Raw genomic sequence first — 7,669 nt, 5'->3', positions numbered from 1 at the left:
ACAAGAAACTGGACTCTGGAGGGGACGCGTGGCGAGAAGAAATTAAACGAGAAAGGAAACCACTTGGGGCCTCAGAGAAATCTGGCGCGAGGGAAGGCTTGCACTGTGATTAAAAAGGGGAAGAACCACAAGTCTCCATTTAAGTCAGCAAAGCTGCCGTGAGAGGGAAAGTGCTTGTGGCTGGCAGATTTCAGCAACCATTTGACAACTGCTGTGTACCTGGCTGCTCTGTTGGCACCACCTGGCAGCTGTGTGACTGCAGGCAAGTAATTGCTCTCTGTGGACCTCAGTCTCCCCATACATAAGAAAGAGATAATAATATGGGGTGATCGGGTTAGGCTTCCCTGATGACTTACTCCCTTTGTCCCACATCATCAGCTGCTGTGTGAACATCACTGGGGCACCTCCTTATGGGTTGCCAGCTGCAAACTTCGCAGCTCAAATGCAACAGGTCCTTCTGTGCAAAACCCTCCATGGCTCTGTTGCTCCCAGGATAATTCCCAGATCTGCCACCAGGACCTTTAAGTCTCCATGTGAGGGGCTGCCTTCATCTCGTCCTGTCAGTCCAGGCATCACCACTGCTTTCTTGACTTCCCTTGAATACATCAAGTTTATTCCCACATCAGGATCTTTCCACTTACTGTTCTTTATCATGCCTGGATCCTTCTTGTTGTGAGGTGGAGGAGAAGGGTGGTCTCATTCCAAATATTAGTTCCTTGGAAGGTCCTCCAAGTGTCCAGTCTCAGACAGCCTGGGAAGCACTCTCCATCCTGTTACTGTTCTGTCATCTTCATAATACATTATCCCACTTTCTATTTATTCGTGTTCTACAACCCCTCACCAGAATGTCAGCTGAGGACAAGGGATGCCCATGAAGGCAGGGATATTTGTCTGTCTCATTCAGTGCTGTGTCCCCAGCACTCTGAACAATGCCTGACATACATATTTATGGAAAGCACATGTCTGTGGCCAGTTCCTTCAAGGTTATTGAACTCTAAGGATCCTACAGCAGACAGGCCCCCTTCCGCCATCTGGTGAAATCTGGAAATCCCCATCTTCTGGGGGAACCCCTTCCTGTAGCACCTCAACGGCAAGACTCAGGCCTGATTGTTGAACAAACACTAGCAGTGTTTCCCCTTGGGCAAAGTCCCTTGCTAAGTGCTTTAATGCATTAACTCATTTAATCTTCACAACAACCCTGGGTTATGGGTACTCTTATTATTTCCATTTCATAGGTGAGGAAATTGAGGTGTGGAGAAGTGAAGTCATTTGCCCAAGGTTAGTAAGAGGGGGAGGCAGGGGAATGGAAGAGTGTGTTGTCTGGAAAGAGTCCATGTGGCCCCTGCAAGCTGGGGGTGTGAGCGACTTGTTTCCTGTTGTGGGAGGGAGAGAAGAGCAGACATTCCTCTCTCCCCTCCTTCCCGTGTGTCAGAGGAAGGGCTGGCTGGGTGTATGCTCCCCCTCAGGCTAGTGCGGACCCCACTGTGAACCTCATCCCACCTATGGCTCAGATAGCTCCAGGGAGAGCAGAGAAGGAGGCCCAGAGGCCATGGGAGCCAGCGATTCAGGAGGGCTTCCTGGAGAAGGATGCCCTCCTGGAGTTGGGAAATGGATGGGCCCATAGAGGCCCGTCTACAGGGCCACGGGTTACGACAGGGGTAGAGCTGAGGGTGGCGCTATGGGGGGTCGGCTCAGTAGAGTTGCGGATAGTCGGGGCTGGGCGGGGTTGGGATCCTTCCCCGGGTGATGATGAAAGCTGCGGTCGCTATTGCACTGACCGGCCCGGCGCGCGTAGATAAGGCCCGGCAGGAGGGAGTCGGCAGGGTCGCGCCCCCTCGAGGCCAGGAGCCGTGGCCTGGCCCCGCCTTCAGACCCCGCCTTTCCTTCATCCGACCCCGCCCCCACAGCGTGGAGGCTCCCGTGGTGGTCGCTGGCGCTCCCTGGGTGGGGCCAGGGTTGCCCCGCCCCGCCTGCCGTTCCTTCCCTGCTTTAGACTGTGCGATACGCCATAGGGTGGGCGAGCTGTGGGCGTGGTTTCACAAGGGCCCGCCTCTCCGGGCTTGCGTTTGAGACCCCAGGACTCGGTCAGCTGCGGAGAAATCGGGCTGGTGGGCGGGGCATGGACCAGCCCCGCCCCTCGAGCCCTGTTTTTCCCGCCCCCCCCCACCGCCTCCGGCCAAGTCCGGCTCGCGGGCGGGCGGGGGCGGGGCTTTGCGTGGCCCGGCCCCGCCCAGGCCCCGCCCCTCTTGTAGCCGCCCTCCCCCGCCGGGCTCTGCTAGCACAGCCGGTTCCTCTTTACATAACGGCGCGGGGCGGCATGGGCTCGGGCCACCGCCTCCGCCCGGCCGCCCGCCCGGACTGTCGCGGCCCGCGGTGGCGACGTCGGAGACAGCAAAGTTTCCCCGGTGGCGGCCCGGAGGCGCATCCTCCCGCAACTGTCAAGCGCTGGCGGCGGAAATGATGAGGCGCTGGCCATTTTCCGAGCCCGGGTTTCCTGCCTGAGCCCCGCTCGAGCGATCCGCGAGCCAGGAGCCGGCGCGCGGGAGAGAACGCGCCCGGGGCGGGGGCCCGCCCGCCCCCTCGGGATTTTGGGGGGCCGGGGGCGCGCGACGCCATGGGCTGGCCGGGCCCGGACCCCCTCTCTCTCAGGTAAGCACGCCTTTCCCAGGGCTCCACTCCTCCGGGGCTGGGAGGGCTTCAATGGGGAACGGGGAGGCCCCGTGTCCCGTTCTGCCTAGTGTCTGCGCACTCCCGCAACTGCCTAAAATATTGTCCTGCTGCTCACTCAGATGGGGTTGTTCAGGGGTGACCGTTCCCCAGCTCCTGCAACACCCTCTCAGCCGACACCCACACACGTGTTGGGGATGTAGTGGGGGTAGCTGAGGCAGTGGGGGAGGCGCTGGGAGAGGGTTTGGCTAATACTCCTAGCTGCCTCTTATTGTAGCCTAGCCAGTCAAATTGTGCCTAGAGAGGAGGGGTTGGGGGGTCACTGCTTTAGTACCTTGAAAGTGAAAGTAGTCAAACAGCCCGTGAGAATGGAAGCGTCCTCTTGGAGTGGGGCACAGGACTCTCCCTGCTCTCCCAGGCCAGGCCATGTGGCTAAGAGGGTAGCACTCACCGCCCCCACCCCCAGCATTCCAGAAACCCCTCTCCCCATTCTCTGCCTCAGGAGGTGGGGTGGCCCAGGCGCCCTCATGCTGCAGAATCTGGGGGTTCAAAAGGGTTAGGGCTTTCAGAGCTCGGTTCTCTTTGGACTGGTACCTTCCCACCTGGACATGGGGCTCCAGGGGAATCCTTCCACCCAAAATAAACAGGGAAACAAGTCATTGGCCTAATAGGTCAGCAGGGCTGGAAGGTATTTCAGAGGCCCTTAATGCCTGGTGCAGAAATCCCCTCCCTTCCCTCATTCTGTTTCTGGGGGTTTTGGGAACAGTGGGGACTGCATTTGAGGAACTGGGGAGGGGGGCCTGCCTGCCATTCCACTTTTTTTCCTTGAGTTTCCTCATTCTCCTGTTTCTCTTCCCCATTCCCGGGCCACAATGATGTAGGTAAGGAGTTCACTGCCTGCAGCTGGAGGCCTCCAGGGAGGGGAATGGCCAGGCCGGACTGAGTGGGAGGAAGTGAAATTGGGCTCCAGGAGGGGGGTTTCTGAACAGAGGGCCTGGCAAAACGAAGTCTGGAGGGCCAAGGACCAGCTTTGGGAGCAGGAGGGGCGGAGATCTGCCCTGGGAGATGAGCTTCCTCCGACACCCAGTAGCTGCCCTGCTCAGCTGGGGCAGCCAGTCCGTTCCCATTTACAGTCCAATCCCTAGGGCCCCTGCCAGGGCGGCGGGCATAGGCATCTCCAGAGTTGTGGGTGCGAGTTGTGTCTGAATTTCCCATCACTGACCTGGCTGCCTGACCGGAAACAGCCCTGGAGGCCCCCTGGGGCCAAGGGACCCAGGCGTAGTGGGGGGAGAGCGGACTGAGACCCCTTGTCAGGCTGGGGTCAGCAGATGAGAGGCCAGGGCCCTTTGGGGAAGTTGGATGGGTTTTTAATACACTTTTTCTGAGCTTTTTCCCACAACCCCCCTCTGGGAGGGAAAATCCTTTGGAGCCAAAGGGTGAACATTCCTAGAACTCGTGTGAGTCTCTGTGGGCTGTGGAGGAGCCAGCTGGGAAGGGGCTGGACTAAAGCATCAGCTTCTGGCATCTGAGTTCCTTCAGGGCTCAGCAGTGACAGAGGAGGGTCGTGGAAGCTTAGGTTCCATACCCCCACTGCTTTTTCCCAGCCGAGGGCATGGGCAAGTGACACTTGTGAGCCTTGGTTTCCCCCTGTGTGAAATGAGGTAATAATAGGTTTGTGGTAGGCATATAATGAGCCTGGCATGGAAAGGTTCAATTACAGGTGGTGGTGATTTTCCTCATTACCATCATTAGTGTTATTGTTACTGGCTGTGGAATGTTTGTTCATCAGCTTCCCTTGAGCACCACCTGCGCTAGCAGCTCTGGGGTTTCCTGAGTTCTGGGAGAAGAATTCTGGAGTCCTTGGACAGGGTGAGATGTTGGTGAATCCCGGCTCTTATGGCCTTGCTTAACAACCCCCCCGCCTCAGTTTCTTCATCTGTCAAGTGGGTGTGATATTAGTACCTACTTCTTTAGGGTCATTGGAACCATAAATGAGTGAATTCGGGAGGAAGAATAGTAATAAGGAAGAGATGATGGTTATCTTGTTGCGTGTGCCTTGCTTGTTTTCCTTCTCCTTCCCCTCCCCCATTCTTCTGAATCCTGGGCTTGATCCTTCTCCATTAAACAGAACTTTCTAACACAAATTCGTTCCTGTAGAACTACTGCAGTATAGCAGTAGCCTGGGCCCAGCGGGTGCTGGGGAGCCCTGCAGCAGTTCAGCCTGTAGGCGCTGGTGGGTGTCTGGGTCTGGCTGTGCCACCTCCTGGATGGAGCTTCCTCGAGGGCAGAGGGGGCAGTGTTGGAGGCACTTGGAGGGACGTTCCAGCTGCCCGTCCCCCACACTGCCCACCCTGAGTGGGAGAGACAGAGCACATAAAGCACTCAGTGCTGGCCTTGGCACTCAATTAATAACAGACACTGTTGTTGTTGTTGTTGTTGTTATTCAAATGAGAGGACTTCTCTGTTCAGTTCTTGCTTCTCGCAGTAGCAGCATGGATTTTGGAACCAAATCTGAGCTTTGCCAGCTTCTAGCTGTGAAGCCTTGGACAAGTTACCTGACCTCTCTGGACCTCAACTGCCCAGTGGGGGTTCCAGCTTCTCTCGGGTATATGATCCTATATGTGAGTTCATATGTGAAGGGTATGAGCCTGGCACAGAGCAGGGACTCACACTGTGTTGAGTATACTTGCTATGGCTGTGTGACCTTGGGCTTGTCCCTTAACCTCTCTGAGCTGTGGATTTCCTTGTCTATGAATGAGAGCACTAACAGGTTTGTTTTGAGAAGAGGCAGGCACCGTGCCTGGCATGCAGTCGGTGCTTAATAAGAGCTATTGCTGTTAATGCCTGAGAGGGAGACTGGCACTTAATTGCCAGGTTTCCTGGGAAAATGGTCCCTGGGGGCCGTGGGGTGGTCAGCATCTTTGGCGGGGCAGAACAGGAAGCTGCTTCCATCTGGCAGACGAAAGAAGCCTGCCTCAGAGAGTCCAGAGGTGTAATACAAGTTGCTTGTTCCCAGCCAGACCCTGTTCCCAGCTGCCCTCCCTCCCTGAGGAAACTGAGGCCAGCAGGCTGCCCAGGGGAAGTGACTCAGCTAGGGTCACTGGCTGAGTCAGGCCTAATTGGACCCAGGAGCCCTGTGCCCCAGCTCCCTGGCTTCCGGGGCCTGAGGTCCCTTAGGGACTGGGCAGGTCCAAACCGCAGCTGGACACCACTGACTTGGGCCCAGAAACCTGGATGACCAGCATTCTTCAGTGGGGACTCTGGGGTCCCAATGGTCATCCCTGGGCCGCTCAGTCCTTCTGACCGCAGGGGCAAGGGGCACTTCCCCAGGAGAGCAAGTCCTCCTGGTGTCTCCCGGCTCCGCCCTGTCCGGAAACCCAGCAGCTGAGCAGATGGCTGGAAGATTTTTCCTCCCACGCCACCCTGTCAGGGGTCGGCTAGGGGGGCCGGGCTGCAGGCTTCCTCGTGAACCAGGCAGCGGAGCCCCTGGGGGCCTGCCCGGATGTGGGCCCCCACCCCGCTGGCTGGGGTGTAGCGGGGGAGAGCCTGCCACTGCCCTGCATGTCCCCAGGGAGGCCTGGGGGGAGGAAGTCTGTGCCCGGCTCATCGGGAGCAGACTCACAGGGCGCCTGAGGGGGAGGCCTTGGCCCTGAGGGGCTGGCGGCCTGGAAATGCGATTAGGGGAGGTGGACACAAAAGAGGACCATTGGCACAAAATGGGTCCTTTTGAGAGCTGGCACTCCTGTCATGTCACTGGAAGAGAGTCCCAGAGAGGATGATGAGTGTGGAGAGAGGCGCACAGGAGCGGGAGGGCTTGAGGGCTCCCGTCCTGATATACTGAAGAGGCAACACCGTCTGGGGGCCTTGGGACACGTGGAGCTGACAGGCTGCCCTGCCATCTCTCCTCCACCCAGGGGCACTTAAAGGGAGAAGTCCTGTCCTGGGATGGGGGTGGCTTAGAGAGTTCTGCCTATTCTTGGGGCGGGGGGGCGGGATGGGCCTGGCTCTCCCCACCTCCCGAAGCCTAGCCGGGCTGTTGGCCGGGGTGTCAGGCGGGGGTGGGGGCAGAGGAAGCCAGAGGACATTTCCTGTTCTGGCAGACTGTGCTGGTGTGATAAATGTCCTCGGGCACTCGGTGACCCCAGAGAGAGTGCCTCAGGGCTCCCTGGCTGCCCAGTGGTCTAGGAGAGACCCCACTTCTCAGCCTCCCTAGGGCCCCAGAACCTCTGCTCTGAACCTCCCATAGGTTCGTCTACAGTCTGACCCAGCATGAGTGGTGTGAAAGGGCAGTGGGCCTCCTGCCAGGCTGTGTGTTGGAATCCCCTCAACTCTCTGGGCCTTCTTGGACGGGGGGATCTGGGCTCCCAGAGAAAGTCGGTGCTGCAGGCAGGAGAGGCAGAAATGCTTCCAGCAGCCTGGAATGAACCTGGAGGGCTCCTTGGAGGAGACGTCTTCCTCAGATGGTGTAAGACTTCCTGCCTAAACATCTGTGAGCTGTAGACCTGGGTGCGGATGGAGGCTCTGAACTGGCTCATTTTAAGTTCACTTGACACAATTTAAAATATTCTCCCTGAGCCTTGGCAGGTGAAATTCCCACAGGTGGGTAAGGGCCTTCTCTGCACCTGGGCCTGATAATGCAGCAGGAAATATTAGCTTGCCCGGATTCCATTATTACCCGGGGTGATGGGACAGAGGAGAGGCTTTGAGCCTCAGTCTCTGGGGTCCTGAGGCTTGGTGTAGGATGCATTGCTATCTGCCTGAACAAGGGGTCCCCGCCAAGCACTGGCTGAGGCTTCAGAGCCCGCCGCAGGTTGCCCTTAGCAGGGATGCTGTGGACACTCTTGTTTTAAACTTGGGGGCCTGAAAGGCAGACCCACCTCCCCTCCCTTGCGACATGAGCCCCAGGATGGGCACAGAAGTAGCTGCCCCCACCTCTGTGGGTGTGCGGTGGGGAATTGGGGGGTGGGGCGCCAGAATGCAATCCGATCTCACTGTTCTTGTT

The 7,669-nt window shown here is 57.9% G+C and overlaps 1 protein-coding gene across 1 annotated transcript in view; it reads left to right on the top strand.

Annotated features, from left to right (window-relative positions):
- Positions 1–2,268: 2,268 nt before the first annotated feature.
- SH2B3 (SH2B adaptor protein 3) overlaps positions 2,269–7,669 on the top strand; it is a 37,510-nt gene continuing 32,109 nt past the window's right edge. Inside the window, 1 exon segment of the mRNA XM_070386171.1 lies at positions 2,269–2,649. The gene's annotated coding sequence lies outside the window, so the exon portion shown is untranslated.

Source organism: Bos mutus, chromosome 17 (assembly GCF_027580195.1).
Source record: "Bos mutus isolate GX-2022 chromosome 17, NWIPB_WYAK_1.1, whole genome shotgun sequence".
Lineage (NCBI taxonomy): Eukaryota > Metazoa > Chordata > Mammalia > Artiodactyla > Bovidae > Bos > Bos mutus.
Note: the sequence above shows the minus strand (reverse complement) of the source record. Positions and strands in the feature narration are given on the sequence as shown.